Source organism: Macaca nemestrina, chromosome 9 (genome assembly GCF_043159975.1).
Source record: "Macaca nemestrina isolate mMacNem1 chromosome 9, mMacNem.hap1, whole genome shotgun sequence".
Taxonomy (NCBI): Eukaryota; Metazoa; Chordata; class Mammalia; order Primates; family Cercopithecidae; genus Macaca; species Macaca nemestrina.
Window position 1 is genome coordinate 108,023,291 of NC_092133.1, and position 21,058 is coordinate 108,044,348.

The 21,058-nt window shown below is 41.8% G+C and overlaps 1 long non-coding RNA gene across 5 annotated transcripts in view; it reads left to right on the plus strand.

Moving 5' to 3' along the window:
- Positions 1-18,559: 18,559 nt before the first annotated feature.
- The window catches only part of LOC139356370 (uncharacterized), a 37,389-nt gene continuing 34,890 nt past the window's right edge, over positions 18,560-21,058 (plus strand). For all 5 annotated transcript variants that reach the window (XR_011608133.1, XR_011608134.1, XR_011608137.1 and 2 more), the window contains exon 1: positions 18,560-18,707. This is a non-coding gene — a long non-coding RNA (uncharacterized lncRNA). The remainder of the gene's footprint in view (positions 18,708-21,058) is intronic.

Below are 21,058 nucleotides of genomic sequence, written 5' to 3' on the forward strand. Positions count from 1 at the left end.
GGCATAACAGCCCCTTAAATTATAGAGCAAATGGCACTTAATGAAAAAGGAGAATAATTTTTTTAACAACAACTTACACCAGTTTTGCAAGATTCATTGGTTCCTCCTATTCACATCCAGGATACAGCAAAAGAGGGGAGTCAAGCTGCAGCTCATTCAGATTGCATTGTCTTGAAAAACTGCTTCCTTCCTTCCAAGCAGACTTGAATGTGTTATGTATGTTATTGTAACTCCTATTTTGCTAAGAGTGTCTTCCACTCCAGAACATATGATCAAAAGATAAATCCACTTTATAGGACGAGAGAAAATTAAGTCATAGACACAGCACCACTATTATTTGTTTAATTATATCAATATACATTATATCTAGCATGATAAGGGGTGCATGCATGATATAAAATGAACTAAATGATATTAGTCTGTGGTTCTTTTAGCCATCATAAAGAGCTTAGCGTGAAGCAATGGGTGAATCCATCAATAGTTGCTTCATCTTGATGCAAACCTTAATGCACTCCAGACCTACAAATATCAATATTACCGACAATGAGATTGGATTCATTGTTGTCATGAAGACAAACTGTTGATGTAGCATTTGATCACCAAATTCTAAATCCAGTTTACTATATGGTGATAATCACATGAGAAGATAACCTAGATGTCTCCACCATGTAAATACCACTAAGGCTATTGTATATTACAGCAATGAGCAACAACAGCAGCCAATGTGTAGCATTAAAAGAAGCTTTTTATATATTCAGTAATTTAATCTTTCCAACAACCCTATGAGGTAGGCACTATTCCTGTACCTATTTTACAGACGAGGAAACTGAAATACAGAAAGGTTGATTAACCTGATCCAGATCACACAGCCACTAAGTCAGAGTCAGAATTCAAAAAGTCCAGCTGAAAAGTCTGCGTTCTCATCCACAGGCTGTACTCTTCCTTATACATAAGAAGGCAAATCTAAACACTACACCAACACAGCAGAACATTCACAAACCTAAAATTCACCTGGCTGAACATCTTTATCATTTTACTTAGAACCAACAACATGGCCTTACAATATCAGTCAGACCGGGCGCAGTGTCTCATGCCTGTAATCCTAGCACTTTGGGAGGTCGCGGCAGGAGGATCACTTGAGGACAGGAGTTCAAGATCAGCCTGGCAACAGAGTGAGATCTCATCTCCACAATTTTTTTTTAAATTATCCAGGTGTAGTGGCAGCTACTTGGGAGGCCGATGTGAGGGGATTCCTTGAGCCTGGGAGGTCAAGGCTGCAGTGAGCTATGATCATACCTCTGCATTCCAGCCTGAGTGACAGAGCAGGAACTCCTTCCCCACTCTCTCTTGATCTATATCTATATCTATATCTATGCATTTGTCTATCTATATATCAGTCAGATGTACATGCAATCATTGCCAAAAGCACTTGGCATTTGAATTTGGTTACAATAGCATTGTTAATCCGGTTCTGCACATTAGGTTCTAATCATAAACAATGAGTAGCTAAATGATTATAACTCCCTTTTATAAACACGTGGAAGACATAAAGACAGTTTTTAAAACATGAAGGAGACATCTTCAAAATAATGTGAACAATTCTATTATCGTGTAAACAATTAATTAACTGTTTTCACACACAATTCCCAATGACTTGTTTCCTGCACAGCTCACCAGCTTGCACGCTTTTACCAGATGCTAAAATGTGCAAGCCAGCTCTCAGCTGGCTCTGATTTTCCAAGTTAGGTGGGGGAACCAAATCACCCTGAGAATTGGGGTCAGCTGCTTTACTAGGGATTTAAATCATGACAGAGAACTACCCGGTGTAAAACAATTAAGTCTGACCAGTCATGATGGCCACTTAATGAGCCTCTGTGTGGCAGAAGAGAGTTCACTCTACCTGTCTCAAATAGGTTGTGATATGCCATAAAGCTAATGTAATAAATAATTGAAATGCTGAAATATTCCAGCAGGAAGACTTTCTTGCTGACTGTGTAGTGCCTGACTGTACTGTCATAAACGGAGACGGTGGTTAGAAACCTGCCCACTAAGACGGTGGTTAGAAACCTGTTAACTAAGGGATGGGAAACATGGCACCTCTTTTTATGGGAAAGAGTTAAGACGCTGGCTAAGAGTGGAGGATATTCATGCTGGTATTAACATCCATTTATCAGGCACAATGGACAGGCGCTGTCTCCCATGTCAGGCACCTAGAAGGCATGGCCCTGAGATTGAATTAATGGTGAGAAGGAGGAGGTCCTATAATTACACAAGAAATCACAGACTCTGCTATTTAGCCAGCAAAGCTGAGTGGTTTCTGTAGATGGTAAATTAACCCAGTGGGGATTGGAAGAATATTTCTGTGCAGGAGATTTCTTTATTCATGAGAATAATTGGATATTGAAAAACCATCATGTATGGTGTCTTGATTTGAAACTGTCAACCGCTATGTGAAGCCCCCTCCCTCCCTGCCCCCCTCTCCTCGGTCCTGTGTGTCTTTGCTCAGCCAATTATGGAGTTGCCAAGATGGAGCAATGCCCAGAGCCCGGGACCCACGGTAGCTCCCAAACCACAGAGGCTGGGGCACAAACCCTGCAGCTTGAGAAGCCTGTCCTGATCTGCATTGTCCATTCAGGTCATTCAAGTGTCCTTGGAAAAGGAATAATAATATTTGGGGGGAAAAAGAGATAAAAGAACGGTCCACCTTGAAGGCGGAAACGTGAGCATTGGCTTTGAGGTAGCGTCCTCTAAGCATTAAGAGAATGCCTACTTTTTCCAGTTCCTGCATTTTGCAAGCGTTCTCCTTCCACATCCACATTCCAAACATATCGTTTAGGGAGAAAACACCAGACAAATGCACTGGAAGTTCACAAGTTATGAGGTAATTGCATTAGCACATAGAGAAAAGGGAAAGTATGCACAAAATCCTGATTGGCATTTCTCTGTTTAAAAGGCATTATTTTCCAATACCTGAGCATGCCCAGAGGAGCTGTCTCTGAGCAGCTGTGAAACAGAACCTTTTTACTTCAGGGTTAGTGCAGGGAGCTCATTAGCACCGCTCTACCCTCAGCTAAACAGCCTTGTTTGCATATTGAAGCAATAGAATGTGAAGGTGTTAAAAAGGAAGAATTGCTGCCGCTACTCCTGACTGACATGTCTATCTGGGCTCTTGTGTTTACAAGAGAATAACGAAGCTGCCCCAAAGCCCCTACTGGGCCTGATTATTATGCAGAGGCTTCTTAGATTATGTATAATTGATATCCTTTTTCCCTCCAGCTAACCAATGGCAGCTCTCAAGAGTAATGTGAATTCTCCTGCATCTTACCATCCGAGCAAACACTGGAAATTGCTATCTTTCTCTCTGCTTAATAATTTTTAAAGACCAAAACAGTGACATTTACATTTTTTAGAAGCACAATGACTGCACGGTTGGTGTGGGTTTACTGCTTAATAACAATCATTGGATCAAACAGTTGAGAGACGATGGAATTCAGGACTTGGTTAGCCTCTATGAGAGAGAGAGAGAGACAGAGACAGAGAGAGAGAGAGAGAGTGAGAGAGAGAATTGTATTATGTGCTTGATAGAAATACGCTGAACAACAGTCACTCTTTAAGGCAAAGTACTGCCTCTAATAAGCCCCCTTCTTTTTGGGCAAGGGAGGGTGAGCAGTCGCTCAAGTTATTGAGCCCTGTACATTCTAATCGCAGTGTTACAGTTGAAATGCTTCAAATGGAGCCACTACAACTCATAGTTGCTAAACACACCCATGCCCTCTTATTGCCTTCCATTGGGGGTAGTTCTTGGTGTATTAAGTCTTGGAAGTTAATTTTTGAGGGGAAAAAAGTAACAAGTAATAGAAATGTGACAAAAACAGGTAGAGGGGACACAGTTCAGCTGGGTTGTAGCTCTGATCTCAGTTTATAGGCTTCTTGAAAGATGGAAATGAAGGGCAGGTGGATGGGCAGTATGAAGTCTGCACACTCCAACCTCACGGAGACCAGCTCAGCCCCCAGTGCGGTCAAGCTACCTAACCTCCTGGAAACATAAAGATTGGCATGTTACTTGGAGATTGGAGTGTATCCGCTTAAACACACCCACCAGAAGCTAGCATGACAACCAGTTCAGTGGGAAGGCAGCTCCAGCATGGCTCGGTACCTAGGGAAGTGTCCTGACAGTATGACACCTTCACCCGTCACTGCATTCAGACACAGCTCCCATGGCAGTTTCCAAGATAACAAGCAAAGTTGGGATTCAAATTGGAGAGACTCACTTATTTCATAAATTTTGTTGAGCAAAATTTATTAGATGCCACAAGTTGTCCAGAAGCTAACTGCGAGTGAGCCAGATCAGGCTTACTGTCTAGTGGGGGGAAAGATGAGTGAGCACGTATTTGGAATCAACTGGGAAGTGTGCTAAAATAGAGGAGGTGTGGGGTGCATTCGGAGCACAGGGAGATAAAGTCTGGACCCCGGTCATCTGCATAATCAACTTGTACTCCAAGTCAGGAGACCCAGAAGGCCCCTCACATGTCAAGAACAGCTCGAGCTCAGGACCCTACCTGTTGAAATAATGTAAGACCTGGGGAAGAGCAAGGGTTTTCCAAACTGAGTGGGTTCAGCCTACTCAGACAAGGCTGTCTCCAGCCTTCTTCCAGTGGAAGAAGGTTATGGTAAGCCGTGATTCTTTAGTGGTAAACTACACGCTCCAAAGAGTTTCTTACCCCCTTAATTGCTCTTTATAGACTTATCATAAGTTTTACTTAATTGTGACTGGGTACAATGGCTCATGCCTATAATCCCAGCACTTTGGGAGGGTGAGGTGGGAGGACTCCTTGAACCCAGGAGTTCGAGACCAACCTGGGCAACCTAGTGAGACTCCATCTGTACCAAAAAAAAAAAAAAAAGCCAGCTTGGCACACGCCTGTCATCCCAGTTACTAGGGAGGCTGAAGTGGGAGGTTTGCCTGAGCCCAGGAGTTCTAGGCTGCAGTGAGCTTTGATCACACCACTGCACTCCAGCCTGGGCAACAGAAGAAGACCCTGTCTCTAAAAAAAAATAAAATTACTTAATTGTATTTCAGCTGGTAACATGTTGGAGAAGTTTGGTTCCAAAACTGACAATGTTGTACAAAGTAGAGCTGTGCACATGAAGACCGTGGAAGTCGGAATGGGGGAGAGTGATTCCAGCATTATTTTTATCCCCACCACTAATGCTTGGCTCAATTCAGCTGCATCCTGTGGTGGACAAAGAGCTAAATTATGAGAAAAAGTATAGGAAGGACTAAGGTATTTTCTTGCCCTACAATATTTGTACTGGGCCATACAGTACCCTAAAATTCCTGATTCTTAGTCAACCTGAAATTTACGAGTAAGTCGGATCATTAATCTTAACCATGACGCTCACCAATGTGGATGCAACTTGAGGAAATCATAGCATTTTGTGCTAAGACTTGGACTCTGAAGAAAATAGCCATTCTCTCGTGCTGTGACAGTTCCATTCCTGATGCAGACTTACAACCACTAGGTCTAAAGCTGACCTTAGGGTGAGTCCGGGGTGAGAGCAGGGTTCTTTGAAGTTGCAAGGAGAAGCAGGTCAAACCTGGCCAAGGCTTCCCCAGTCAAAACATTTTCCTTTTCCAGGACTCCCTTTAAGGAAGAAAATAAGAAGAAGCCTGAAGCTTGCAAGCTGCTTAGCTGCCAGTTTTTCCCCAGCTCTCCAACCTCCCCAAAGTCTCCTCGTCCCCTGCAACCCAGAAGCCAGAGCTACAGAGCAAATGAAATCTCAGCCATGCTACAAAGTCAAAGCCTCTGAGAAAACAGCTCAGGCGTGTATTTCAATATCTTTCACTCTGTCTCAAGACTATATTGGTCAGTGGCTATAACTGTATTCCATGAACAGGGAAGTCTGAGTTTCTTTCTTGCGTTTTAAATATTCCCTGCTTGAATGAACTTCTTTAGGACCAGGGTCAGTGGATATTCTATTGTGTAGCTTTCATTTTCAAGTTGACTTTTTTAGTTGTTTGTTTCTTGTTTCATTTTATTTTATTTTGTTTTTTGTCTAGATCTTCCTCCATATCTGTTCTCTCCAATTACCTTCAAAAATGAGACAGATTGTCCCGGATAAATTACAAAAAGTATTAAACAACCAGATGTGTGCGAGCTTCTGTCTGGTCCCTGTCATTGTGTTGCACCAGCAAGAATATCAAAGCCCTTCTCTTTCCATTACTATGACTAACAGAATATGATGGTCTGATTCAGACTAATCCCTGCTAGCAGTGCTTGCAGTAACTCTGGAATTTCTCCATAGCATTTCTTCTACAGAAAGATAGCCTCTAGAAAGGAATGAAGGGAAAAGGCTGCCTCTATTTTAATCAAACAGAAAGAGTAAGGACCATTAGTTATCATAACCACTTTGCAAATCACCCAACAAAGAGAGTGTCCTTCATGAATCAATACGAGGACCTTCCCCCAGGAGTGCCCAGCCTGCTGGAGGAGAGAATTTTGCAAATGAAATAAAGTGGAGTAAATGAAATATGGAGAAAAGTTCGAAGGCTGTTAGCAGTCTGAGGAAGAGGAGGCTGACATTCTTCGGAGACATGTATGATAGTTTCACAGAGAAATTGAGTAGTGACTTGGGCTTTGAAGTGTGAGTAGGAGTTTGTGACACAAGAGGGAGAAGGCAGCTCGAGCAGAAAGAACAGTCTGTCGAAAGGTGAAGAGACATATAAAAAGGCAAAATCTAACGGAAACAGAGGGATGAGGCCCTAACAGATGTAGCAAGACATGGGGTATCACGTTGTAAGCTGGTTGTCATGGAAAATCTCTTCATAAAAATTAGTAGATATTCCAACAATAGAGGGTTATTGGAGATTCAGTCTAAAAAGAACCTCCTAAAATTCAGAGCACCAGTTAGCTCTGAATAGTATACTTACTCAAAGATTCATTACTTGGTAACCTCAACTCTTTAGCATAGAGTCAAGATCTAGAAAACTTTAGAGCAATTATATGGGTTTTTCCAAAATTACTGCCTAAAGACCTCACATGGTTTTCATAAAAGAGAGCTTCAAACTCTTACTTAGATTCTATATATGTTTGTGTTGAAAATAATTCCAAAAAACTAGACTATCTTCCAGAATTTAAAGTGGTAAAACTGAAGGGATGGGGAAGGCTGTTAAGTTGACTTTGACAACATTTTAAAATAATATTTAAAAACTGAAGAAAGCAAAAAATAAAGAAGTAAAAGATCCCAGTGATCTGACACAATGAGTTTTAATTTTCTTGACCGATGAACATTCAATGTTTAAGGGTTTAGAGCAGTAGGGTGGTAAGTTTCAGTGACAAAATGTGGATAAATATTTAAAATACCTTGCTTTTATGTTGGTGCTGATGAAACAAATTGTACATGTTATTAAAATACTTCTCTAAGCACTAAAAATCTATGCCGCTGTAATTTGAGAGCTGAATTTCTAAGAAACTGTATGTTATCAAATGATATCATAAAAGCAACTGTTCAAATTAGCGATCCTCAATCAGAAATGATTTTGCCCTTCCGGGGCCATTTGGCAATTCCTAGAAATATTTCTGGTTGTTAGGACTAAGGGAGGGAACGCTACTGACAGCAGGTGGGCAGAGACTGGGATGGTGCTCAGTGTCCTACAATGCACAGGACAGCCCCTCCCCACAATCATAATACCGCCAGAAATGTCAATGGTGCCAGTGTCAAGAAATCTGGGTTTATCTTTTTCAGCTTTTGTTTTAGATTCAGAGGGTACATGTGCAGGTTTGTTACAAGGGTATATTTCGTGATGCTAAGGTTTGGGTTTCTGTTAAACCCATTGCCCAAGTATTGACCATAGTACCCGATAGGTAGTTTTTCTTTTTTCTGAGACAGAGTCTTGCTGTTGTCCCCCAGGCTGGAGTGCAGTGGCGCGATCTCAGCTCACTGCAACCTCCGCCTTCCGAGTTCAAGCAATTTTCCTGCCTTAGCTTCCCGAGTAGCTGGGATTACAGACATGCACCACCATGTCTGGCTAATTTTTGTATTTTTAGTAGAGACCCAGTTTCACCATGCCGGCCAGGCTGGTCTCGAACACCTGACCTCAGGTGATCTGCCCACCTCTGCCTCCCAAAGTGCTAAGATTACAGGTGTGAGCCACTGCGCCCAGCCCCAATAGGCAGTTTTTCAACCCTTACTTTCCTCCCTCCCTCTTCCCTGTAGTAGCCCCCATGTCTATTATTCCCATCTTTATGTCCATGTGTCCCCAGTGTTTAGCTCCTACTCACAAATGAGAACATGTAATATCTGGTTTTCTGATTCTGTGTTAACTTGTTTAGGATAATGGCCTCCAGCTGCGTGTATGTCCCTAAAAAGGGCATGATTTCATTCTTTCTTTATGACTGCATAGTATTCCATAGTGCGTATGTACCACATTTTCTTTATCCAGTCCACTGTTGATGGGCACCTAGGTTGATATCATTTCTTTGCTATTGTGAATAGTGCTTCAATAAACGTGTGAGTGCATGTGTCTTTTTAGTAGAATGTTTTGTTTTCCTTTGGATAAATACCCAGAAATGGGATTGCTGGGTGAAGTGGTAGCTCTATTTTTAGTTCTTTGAGAAATCTCCAAACTGTTTTCCCTAATGGCTGAACTAATTTACATTCCTACCAACAGTGTATAAGCATTCTCTTTTCACTGTAGCCTCACCAACATCTCCTATTTTTCACTTTTTAATAATAGCCATTCTAACTGGTATGAGATGGTATTTCATAGTGGTTTTGATCTGCAGAAAAAAACTGATTTACTTGAAGGAAAATGTGTTAGGGTCTTAACAGTTCCATATTTACAATATCAAATTTATTTCTTCCTAGGGGATTTCCAACAATAAAAAGGATCCATAGTTATATACAGTTGTGTATATGTTTTAACTACTAGCTAAAATAATAAATTATGTATCAAACATGAAAAAAATAGTGTAAATATCACTAAGCAAACAGCGGTGGGAAGCAGCACATAGACTGAACTGAAATCAAGGAGCCCATCAACATAAGTTGCAGTCTGGGCCTGGTGGCTCATACCTGTAATCCCAACACTCTAGGAGGCCGAGGCAGGTGGATCACCTGAGGTCAGGAGTTTGAGACCAGCTTGGCCAATATGGTAAAACCCTGTTTCTATTAAAAATATAAAATATTAGCCAGGCACAGTGGTGGGCGCCTGTAATCTCCACTACTCAGGAGGCTGAGGCAGGAGAATCACTTGAACTCGGAGACGGAGGTTGCAGTGAGCCACTGCACTCCAGCCTGGGCAACAAAAGCAAAACTCCATCTCAAAAAATAATAATAATAAGTTACAGTGTGGTTCACAACCACCATGATAGGTGAAATCAACACCAACTCGGAAGGCAGCCGTGCGTTCTTGGCCACAATGTGCAACGGCTTCTTTGCCTACATGAAAAGGGGCGGTTCCCAATGACTGGAAATCTCCCTATAGCTGAGAGTTATATCTAGAGTTTATAAATCATGTCACTAATCAAACTCCATTTGGTCATGAAAATTTGTGAAAGTGAAAAAAAAAATGGTTCTGCCATGGACTGACCTCAGGGAAAAAGGTCTCTGGCTATTTTAAGGCTTAATGAAAAATTACATCTATAAATTTATATTTGACTCATATAAACTGATCTCCACAGTCATCTAGTATCAGCTTTAAAAAAATATCCTGAGATTTTAAGGATCCTCAAGGAAAAAAGGTGGCAGTTGGGAGAATCAGCTCAATTATAATATTTTAAGATTTATTGACTTTAAAGATTTTTGATAAAATTAAAAAGTTTTCAAGAGTATTGAAATAAGCCATTAATATACCATTTCATGGGAATCACGCATCATCCCCTAACAGTTATTTCTAACCAAATGCCCTGTTTATTTGTCCACTGATCACAGTAGGATACATTTTACTTTTTTTTTTCTTGAGACAAAGTCTGGCTCTATTGCCCAGGATGGAGGCAGTGACCTGATCTCAACCGACTGCAACCTCCTCCCAGGCTCAAGCCATTCTCCCACCTCAGCCTCTCGAGTAGCTGGGACTACAGATGCACACCACCATACCCAGCTAAATTATTTTGTATTTTTTGTATTTTTTGCCATGTTGCCCAGGCCTGTCTTGAACTCACGAGCTCAAGAGTTCCTCCCACCTAGGCTTCCCAAAGTGCTGGGATTACAGGAGTGAGCACTGCACCCAGCCTGTATACATCTGATTTTCTAGGAAGCCTAAAGACACAATAATATAAATATGCCAAATGTATTGATACATCAATCACTTTATTCAACATAGACCCCAAAATGAAAGAAGGAGGCACGAAATTAGGCTGAGTTATTCTCCCAAGATGCACTAGATGCATCATGTTGGATAAAAAGTGAGTCCAGGATGAAGGAAGAAATATTTTATGAGATCCTCAAAGTCCTAATGTGTCCCTAGAGCAGAAGCTAAGGGCCTGGAAGAAATCTGCGATATTTCAGCATTTTGTCATGGCACAGGTGAAGTTGTGACAGGCTCATAGTCAAACCTCTAGATGGCTTCCTAAATGACATCACAGCCATCCTGTGCAGTGGACCATAGCCAGCTGCCCTCTGCTACCAGCACCGTTGGGGACTAGGAAAGCAAGGGGTCAAAGGGTGCTGGAGGATGTTATTTCAAACATGTACCTATAACTCTGCATTTTGTGGATTCCATTCATTGCTATGAACCTACCATTCTACCATTCATGAGGTCAGAAAGCTTTTGAACCACAAGCCACTAGAACTTCAAGTTCTGTGAAGATTGGGGCTAAGCTATACTTGTCTAATGATTAATAGTGAGATTTACCTCCACCATCTTTCCTAACGTGCAATATAAAACATAATGTTAAATAACATCCCAATCAATCACTAGAATTAACTCCTTTCCCCTAATCAAAATCCCCAACAGTATACAAATATTTAAGTAACTAATTTGGACTTCTCCATAACTTTATGATTGGTCAAGAACTCTTGAGAACATTGGGTTTTTATAATATATTTCTGTAACTTTACCTCTTCTGAGATAAGACAATGATTAGAAATAAAATTTGTGTTTATTCACTTTCAAATTAATCAAAATGTATCTCCCTTTTGTCAACATTCAACTAATTTCTAGTAAAATTGTCTTATAACTTTTTCTGAACGTGTATCCTTCTACCTTTTATACTTATTTCTTATTTTCATATGGACATTTTGCTTCATGCTCACAGACAAAAGGATTCATGCTTCTATTAAGAACTGGTATTGAATTGGATTTCTCTCAGTTCCTCTCATTGTGAACCAAAAGCCCATGATCAATTGCAGCCATGATTATGAGAACTTTGGAAATAATTATGAGGTAAAGCCAAGGGGTCAATGTGTCACTGAGACCTCCTTTCTTTTTATTGCTGGGTCTCATATTTTCATTTAGCAACTGGGATGAGGTCTTCCTGATATAAAATCAGAAGTATATAGAGATAGTAGGTTTCTTAGAGATTATGCCTATTCAAAATGCATACTATTTTTCCTAACAAAAAGGAGCTTGCGTCTGAAGAGGTTCAGTGACTCTTACGCAGAAGAATCTACTGCTAACCAGCAACACCACTGCAAGTCTAGTGCTAGACTCCAGTCCCAGACCCTCCCAGCTGCACCAGGTTATTTTCTTATACACCCAGCAATCTCCTAAAGGTAGAACCACCCTCCCACTAGATACCTAAATTCCCTAGGGTGTTAGGGGATGAGGGAACAAGCTTACAAAACGAGACTCTCCTTGCACTGAGTTCGCTGCCTAGTGGGGAAGATGGAAAAGCATCCTCTTCACTCTGCCAGGCAGCAAGGAAGAGAGCCTGGCTTCTCTGCAGAGCTAGATTGTGACAGATTCCTGCTCAGCTCTCAGGGAGGGCTGTCTGACCCGCCTGTAGTGAGTGACAGCTGTGACAGGTGTAAATATCCCGTGTTGTAAATTTCATGAAAGCAATACACCTGGGCCATCTGGCGCAACACTGCAGCCTGCTGTGCACTCCCCCTCCACACCCCAACTGCTGGGAGAAGCATAATGCAAAGCCCACACCCCGCCAGGGAGGGAAGAGCCAGGGCCGCAGACAAGGCCTCCAGACTAGCAAAATCATCGCCGGGTTGGAGCGCGGGCTAGGCGGCAGTTACTGCTGAAGTAAATGTTTTTACATCAATCAATTTACTCTCCTGAATGACTCTGTAACTGAGATAATACCCTCATATCACTGATGAAGACACAGACTCAGAGAGGCTAAGTCACATGCTCAGTGTCCTGAGCTCATCGGCAGCTGATCCCTGATTGAAGCCCAGGTCTGTTGACTCCAGTGCTCACGATTTTTATGACTACACTAAAACATTTTTATCCTTCGTTTCCTCCCTGTTTTCCTCCGCTCCATTGCTCCGAGAGGTGGTAATAAGGGTTTGTTAATGTAAGAGAAGTTGGTGATCTGTAAACTCTCAGCCCTAGAAAGTCTAAGCAGAACATTTTCTTAGTCTTTTAGAGGCTGCTGTGGGGCCAGACATAATAGTTAAACAGCTGGAAAAATCACTTTAATGACTCACCACAGCTGTACTTTCTTTCTTTCTTTCTTTCTTTTTGGCACTGGCTGTTTGGATTAAAACATGGAAAATGTAATGAAATCTTGTAAAGAGAAGAGTGAAAAAAATGACAACAGAAGCTGAGTTCTGAAATGCACTGAGATATGATGACAGACAAAAGCCATCACGGGGGTGAAATGCAGGGGAGTATCGCACTGCGTCTGCGGAAGAGCAGGCCCCCAAAACCAGGAGGCCCTTTATGTCAAACACCCCCACACCTTTACTGATTGTGCTGATGTGCTTAAGCGTCCGTCACCAGTTCGTCTGTGTCAGCTGTGGAACCGTGGGGCTGACGTTTCGGAAGAATTCTGCTTAAGAGAACTAGGCTATACCTACAAATTATCCCTACACACAATTCAGGATTTGTGTGGCATTAGGAAGCTGCTTAAAGCAACACTACTAAAGACACTAACAATAAAAGACAACTTCGAAAAACATATAATTTTTCAGGAGTTCTCAGGAAAAGATCACATTGTAAGACTCCATTATAGTTCCAGCTATGTTTTTATGTATCTGACAGTGGCCGCATCCATGTCCACACAGCGCATGCTCAAGCACACTAGGTGGTCACTGAAAACGTGGTTATGGAGTTTAGTGGTGCTTACTGTTGACTCTCCTTTCCAGTCAATCCGTTTCCCCTGGTGTCTCTGAGCGGCCAAGAGTGAGATCTGGATCTCAGCTTCAGGTTCAACTTCACCCAGTCCCTAAGCCAATCCTGCCTAAGGCTTATAGAACATCAGAGCCTCCCTTATCTTGTGGAGGTTGTGGAAAACGTCTTGTCAGTTCAGTAATTCTTGTTCCAAAATACCACTACTATGCCCACCAACCCATGTACCAGTTATCTTGATTATACAACAAACCATCCCAAAACTCAGCGGTGCAAAATCTCCACTCATTTATCTGGTTATGATTTTGGGTCCTTGCAGTGAGAGTGGGGTGTGACAGCGGCAGCTGGGATCTGCTCATGTCGTATTGGCTGGGCATCCTTGTGCACCTGCAGTCAGGTGGTAGCTCAGCTGGTGACGGGCTAATCTTGGGTGGCCTCATTCACCTGCCTTTTGGCCACCTGGGGCTGTTGGCTAAGGCACTTCAGCTCTCTTCCATGTGGTCTCTCATGTTCCAGGAGGCTGGGCAGGGCTCTATTTCATGATGGAAAAAGCATTTCAAGAAGGCAAGAACAGAAACTACAAGGGCTCATGAGGCCTTACTCTGAAGTCACGTCCTGTAATGTCCATGTCATTTATTGGACAAAGCAAGTCACAAGGGCAGTCTAGATTGAGGGGTGGGAAAATAAGCTCCACCTCTTAGTGGGAAGGGGCCTCAAAGAGCGTGTGGACATTTTTAACCTAACTCAGTGTTCTTATAGCATTAGGTGATGCCCCCTCTTCTGTATATCTACATCCTTTTTTTTTTTTTTTTAAGAGATAGAATCTCACTCTGTTGCCTAGGGTAGAGTGCAGTGGCACAATCAAAGCTCACTGCAGTCTCATTAAAGTCTGGGCTCAAGAATCCTCCTGCCTCAGCCTCCCAAGTAGCTGGGTCTACAGGGCACAGCACCATACCTGACTGATTTCTTAATTTATTGTAGTCACAGGATCTTGCTATGTTGCCCAGTCTGGTCTCAAACTCCTAGCCTCAGGCAATCCTCTCACCTTGGCCTCCCAAAGCACTAGGATTACAGGTATTAGCTGCAGTGCCAGGCCCCATATATCCACATTCTTTAACTGTGATATTGAATCTATTTTCTGATGGGCATTGGTCAATTAACTGGGTCTAGAGTCCTATTCTGAGTCACAGCCTGTTGCATTCTGGCTGTTCCTCACAGAATAACTGTACCCCTAGAGCCTCGCTGGGCTCTTGTTCCAAACAGAAGCATGTTCTGATCATGACAAAAACCCTCTGGGTTTTTCTTTGTCCATAAGATCAGAGCACCTATGTTAAAAGATTATTCATCCAACAAATATTTACTGGGCTCCTGTTATGTGTTGCTAGATATTAGATACTTGAGTTTCTGATCTTTTGGCGAGATTGGATATATGCATAGGTAAATTGCATTGTGATGTAATAATTATGCTACAGACATAGAAATAACAAGCTGAAGGGCACCAAAGGCTAGGGAAGCTTGACAAAAGAGGGGATCTGTAAATTGGGTCATTAAGGGTGAATAGGAATTTGTCAACTAATAGTAAAGAAAGGACTTTCAGGTGAAAGAAACTGCAAAGTTTAGATTTAGAAAAGATCAGATTTAGAAAAACCTAAGCCCTGTTTTATATGGACATGGAGGAAGGCAGAGGGAGGCAAGACTTGGGAGGTTGGTTAAGTCATATGGGAACCGCCTAAGTGGAGGGGTTGGGTTTTTATCCTGCGGGCTAGGATCCACCTCCTAGGTGTTCCCAGACTTGGCTGATCCTCAGATAGCCGGGATGTCAGCCCAGACCAATGAATCAGGAGAACCTTGGAGCCTGGGAGTCTGGTTATTAAAATCTACCCTGGTTCCTCTGATGACCAGCCATGCTGGGAGGCATGCCGTCATCTAACAGGGGAGCTCACAGAAGGGCTTAAAATAGGGAAAGGGAGGCGATGACATTGAGGTTTTGGACAAATGAGGCCAGCAGCAGTGTGGAGTTGCATGGCAGTGTGGAGAGAATGAGAAACCAGAGGTAAGGCTGGTGCAGTGACCTGAGGAAGACAGCAGTGGTGAGGGTCTGCACAAGGAACACAGTTCTACAGGGAAGAGGAGAGTCAGGCTGAAGAGACATTTCTGTGGAAGAATCACCTGAATTGTATAGGGAAGAAGGTGAGGGAAATAAGAGAAATAAAGAAGAACACTACGATTTCCAGCTCTGAAGTGTAAGTAGACAGGAATGCCATTAGATGGGGTCCGGCATTTAGAAGAACGGACTTGGAGACAAATGAGGAGGCATTTCATCTCGAACATGTGGAATTTGAGATATCAATGTCACACTTTTTTCTACCACAGAGAAGCAGAAAAAAAGATGGATGAAATGATAAATGAATTTGATATGGAAGATGGGCAGGGAGGAAGTTGACAATCTGTGCTCCTGAAAATAGGCATATTCTGTTCTAGTAACATAAAAGGTGTGGTTATCAGCCGGGAGAATTAGGGTCTGTGGGTGGGTGAATTTTTCTTTAGATTAACTCTACATACTTTGAATGGGAACCTGTATGCTTTCAGTGAAGTGTGATGATGCAGGAAAACCTAATTTTATCCAATTCCCCAAATAAACAAAAGGGACCTCGGACCCACCAACTTCTATCATTTTCTCTTCAGTGGACTAATTGCATCTGAAATTGGTCCAACCTGGCTGCACAAGGAACTGTTTGGTCAACACAATACATAAAATTCAAGGGTACAAGATGAGAAAGAGAACTGTCTGGGCATGTGAGTGTGCAGCCATTTTATACAATTGAGGATGGGCTTTCCTGCGTTCAGCTTCCAGCTCTTCACTGAGTTTCCTATCTATGTCAATACAGTTGTGGGTAGCAACAAGAGAGGCAAAAATAAAGAAAATTTAGTGTTTGATCTTATACTGGTCATAATCTAATAGGAAAAAGAGAAATCGCATTCAGCATAAGTGCTGTCTTGGAGGAGGGCCTCAGAAGCCTTCAGTGGCTTCTTTCACTCCTGATACTCACTCACCTCGTGGTAAGTGCTTTGCTCTCCATTAGTCACTACTTATGAAATTGGCTGCTTTAATGGGGACCCCTGAAAGTTTTTACAAAGGGCTTCAAGACCAAAGTAGGGAATTCCTAATAATGGAATTTCAGACTCTGTGACAACTGAGTGCAGTTTGGAGGAAACAGGTGTCATTGATGCCTGTTAATCAACCTCTCTAGGTCCACGGATGTATCAGGACCCAGGGTTTGACCGACCTGTCACATGGTCTGACAGCGCCTACAGTGGTTGAAATCGGGACCACCCAGGCGCACCCAGGATCCACTGGCATCTTTCACTGTCAGGGTGGCCATCCTGTCCTTGCCATGCAAAAAGCATCCCACTCCTCAGATCAACCACATTTGTAGCTGGCCGATCTATTTCTTGGCAACAAGAAGGCAAGCTGTTGCGTCTGCCAGCCTTCCCCACCTGTCATGTGTCTCGCTCCCCAAACAGCTGGTGAAAACCAATATCACACTGAGTGCCAGCCCCTGCTGTGGTGGTGGACTTGGCCGGGGAATTAAACACACACATGTTCATTCAGGCTCCTTCTGATTTTGCAAACACATTGTGACAAGTAGCACACCATCCTGAGAAGAACCACAAAGCCTTTGGTTTTCATTACATGAAACGCCTCTGGTTAAAAATAAAAAAGAGAGAGAGAGAGAGAGAGCTATTTTTTTAAGCATCATGCAGTATCGGACTGCAGATTTTGGGTGGAGCCCCATGCACCCTGCCTGGAGGGTCTGTGTGCACCAATCTTCAACGCTCTAAGCTGAATTCTGCCTTGAGTTAGGCCAATCCTCCTAGCAGCAGGAAGCCAGAATGGGAATCTTTTCCCAGACATAGCCCAGCAGGGCTAAAATTTTCCCAGGCAGAGGAGAAAAACGATGATCTTCCCTTGTCTCTGGCTCCATTTATCTATAAGGCAGCTATTTGACACGTTGCATTCCTCTGTTGTAAATAAATCCAATGATGTGAGCCTTCCAGGTTATAGTTTTACTGTCAACTATCAGGTGTCATAATCTGTATCTTGATACAATAAATTTAAGACGCTAGATCTAGTTGGGTCCACCTGTCAAAATACCCGGGCTGTGCCAATGAACAGCCTGGCAGGACTGGTACTATGGCCTTAAAGAGACAAGCGGCATAAAAATCAATAAACGTTTTGTTTAGTTACCATGATTTTTAGGGTACCTTGCAAGGAGACAAGAAAAACAGCAAAGGGCAGACACATGGAAGTCCTTTTTGTCACTTTCTATGCCTAAATGTTCCACTATTCTCTGCTGAAACACACTTATTGGAATCTGTTTTAAGTATTCTCAACCTGTTTTTTCTGCAGCCGCCATCACCCCTTCCACTCCTTAGATTTACCTTATGGTATCTTTATGCTAGTCCTAGAAAACTTGAATGCAGGGAACACCCAGTGATTTATACATAAATGTGCAGTGAAGCCAATGTGACTCCTGTTTCCATTGCATTTTCAACCTGATCTCTAAGCCAAGAAAGGAGAGGGAGACTTTGACCTTGTCTTATTTACTTTTGATTACTTTTCTTTGCCTGTGACGTAAAGTCCAAATTCCTTAACATTCAGTCAACAAACATTTGAGCCCTTAACATTTTTGTAGTATGGTCCTAATATATAGTATAATCCTATACAAAAAAAAAAAAAAAATATATATATATATATATATCTACAGAAGATATGGCAGACAAACCATAAATGTTTCCTGAAAAAACAAGAGAGTGACCCAAGGGGTAAAAAAAAAAGCACATATTATGTCCCTATTTGTGTGAGTGGTCTCATTGTAGAGATAAAATATTTATTTTAGAGTTATCATAACCATGTTTAAATCAATTAAGAAATAGGTAAGGAGCAGGAAGATGGAAATTTAGAGTACGTTCATTGCTGTGAATAACTGGGTTGGAAAATGTGTGTTGTGAGGCAATAATGGACTTTCTAACACAAAACCCCAGAATAAGACAAACCCACCTAGTCAAAAACACATGTTGAAGTTGTCCCCAGGAACCTTCTCAAGCAGAGAAGCAAACTATAATATCTGGCAGCCTGGCTCCAGAGAGAGGAGGAGAGGGGAAAGGGCCAAGCTATGCCCACCCAGTTTTTTATCCCAGTCTCACCAATCAGGGTGAGAAGCCAGAGTGTTCAGGGAAAAATTCCTCCCTCCCAGAAACAAGAGGAGCTGGGAATAAGTGTTCCTCTCCCCTTATAATTCATCATGAAAGCTGTCCAACACAATATGTGATTACCTGACAAAGGACTAGTGTGGACAAGAATTTTAGGGGAGGCACCATGCTGGAGTAAGGGAACAAACCAGGCCTGAGTCTCAAAGGGAGGATTTGAATGGAAGAAGAGGCATTCTTAGGACTAGAGGTAAGGTTTGGAACGGTGTTTGGGGAAGCTGGAAGTGAGCATAGAATTATCCAGCCTGACTTCCCCTCCCCATCCCTATCTCATCAGGCTCCAGCCACACCATTCGCACTCATCACTCCCTATACAAGCCTCTCACGTCCCAGTCCCTGAATCTCTGGCCACACTAGTTTGTGTGGCTGCCTGCCCTCCCACCTCACCTCTACCTGTAGGTACTCTAAAGATCCTCCAACATCCACCTCAAAGTCTGCTCCTCCAGAACACACTTCCAGACCTCCTTGCCAACCCTTCCCTAAATGAAATTCTGTGCTCCACTCCTGGATCTCGCCTGGATTTTCCTTCTGGCACTTATCATATTCTGTACTCTTTCTTAGTCATTATTAAATATACCTGTCTCCCTAACAATGCTATAAAGTATGGCCGGGCATGGTAGCTCAAGCCTGTAATCCCAGCACTTTGGGAGGCCAAGGTGGGCAGATCACTTGAGGTCAGGAGTTTGAGACCAGCCTGGCCAACATGGTGAAACCCCATCTCTACTAAAAATACAAAAATTAGCCAGGCATGGTGGTGGACGCCTGTAATCCCAGCTACTCTGGAAGCTGAGGCAGGAGAATAGCTTGCACCAGCAACGCGGAGGTTGCAGTAACCTGAGATGGCACCACTGCACGCACTCCAGACTGAGCGACAAGAGTGAAACTCCATCTCAAAAAAAAAAAAAAGACTATAAAATCCAGTAGGATAAAGAACCTTTCTTTTTATCCCTCAAAAGTCTAGGATCACCTGTGTTCAATGAATGTATTTTTAATCATAGGAATCTCAAGCATTGGAGTATTACTTGGATAAAAATTAATCTTCTTAGTTTCTGAAAAATCCTTCATAACCACTCATTTTAAAGGAAACAGAGAAAGTTCACCAGCCCTGCCTTGTTTGTCTTGTAATTAACAAAAGAGCAAGTTAGGCCTTTTAAAAAACTGCAAGTTGGATTCCCAAACTCAACTGCTGTCACTATCTCTAGCTCAAATGGTTAAATTAACTCAGGTGTCCTTAATGGTAGGAAAAAGCCTTTAGGCACAGGAAAAACTATTTATGGCTACTTTGGACTTTAAAATTATTATGATTTATTAAAGATACTAATCAAAACTCTTTACGTTTTACCTAAGCTTTTAAATTTAATTTATAATTCAATAAAGATCTTTAAAGATTTATAATCGTATATATCTTAATTATTTATAACTTATTATGTATAATATGATAAATTTAGAAACCTTTCATAAGGAGTCTTCTACAACTTCATTAATTGCCTTAAACTACATACCAAAATGTAATATGTTTGATTTCTCTTATGTTCCTCAACTGCCTCTAAGAACTAGAACCTTTCTAAAATATGTTTTCATAAATGAAATAAATTTAATGCATAAGCTTGACAAATTTTAGATTTTATTAATATATTAATACTGTTTACACAATTAGTAAACTTAGAACTTTTGAAGCACAATAATGTCAACTATACTTTAAATTTGAATCATGAGGCCTATTTGTTAGATATCTTGATTTGGCCACTATTTAAATTGCCCAAACATGTACAAACAGATGATTCTTAACTAGGGCATTGTGGGTCAGGTTTACTTAGTTATTTCTATAACTATGCTCATCATTCCCAGGATTAAATGATGTTTATGGATTTCCACACAAGTCGGGGTTTCCAGCTTGTTCCAATTTAGTTGACCAAGATTAATTATTAACCAGAGAAATTTGGGGCTGAGGTGCGAAGAAATCAGTTTCTTACCCAAGAAACTGATAAACCGTGTGGAATCTTAGTCATTGTATCAGTGAATCTATAACATCATATAGAAGACTAGGCCTCCCAGCTGACAACCCTGGACTAAAATTCCATATTACTTAATTCTTCCCTCGGATTTGAGCTCATTTCATCCCTTTTCAGGCACAGTTAACTTCCTTCTCTGCTTCTTTGGGCTGTATCATCTGATTTCAGTAGATCGGATTCAAGAATATTTTTTTTCCTTTTATTTTTTCCTGTTCTGTGAAGACCTCCACTTTTTTTTTTTTTTTTTTTTTTTTTTTTTTCACTGCAGCCTCAACATCCTGGGCTTAAGCGGTCCTCCCACCTCAGCCTCCTGAGTAGCTGGGACCACAGGCATGTACCACCACACCTGGCTGATTTTTTACAACGTTTTTGTAGAGATGGGGTATCACTCTGTTAAATAGAGTATTGTGGGTCAGGTTTACTTAATTATTTCTATAACTATGCTCATTATTCCCAGGGTTAAACAGTGTTTATGGATTTCCAAACAAATGGGTGTTTCCAGCTTGTTCCAATTTAGTTGACCAAGATT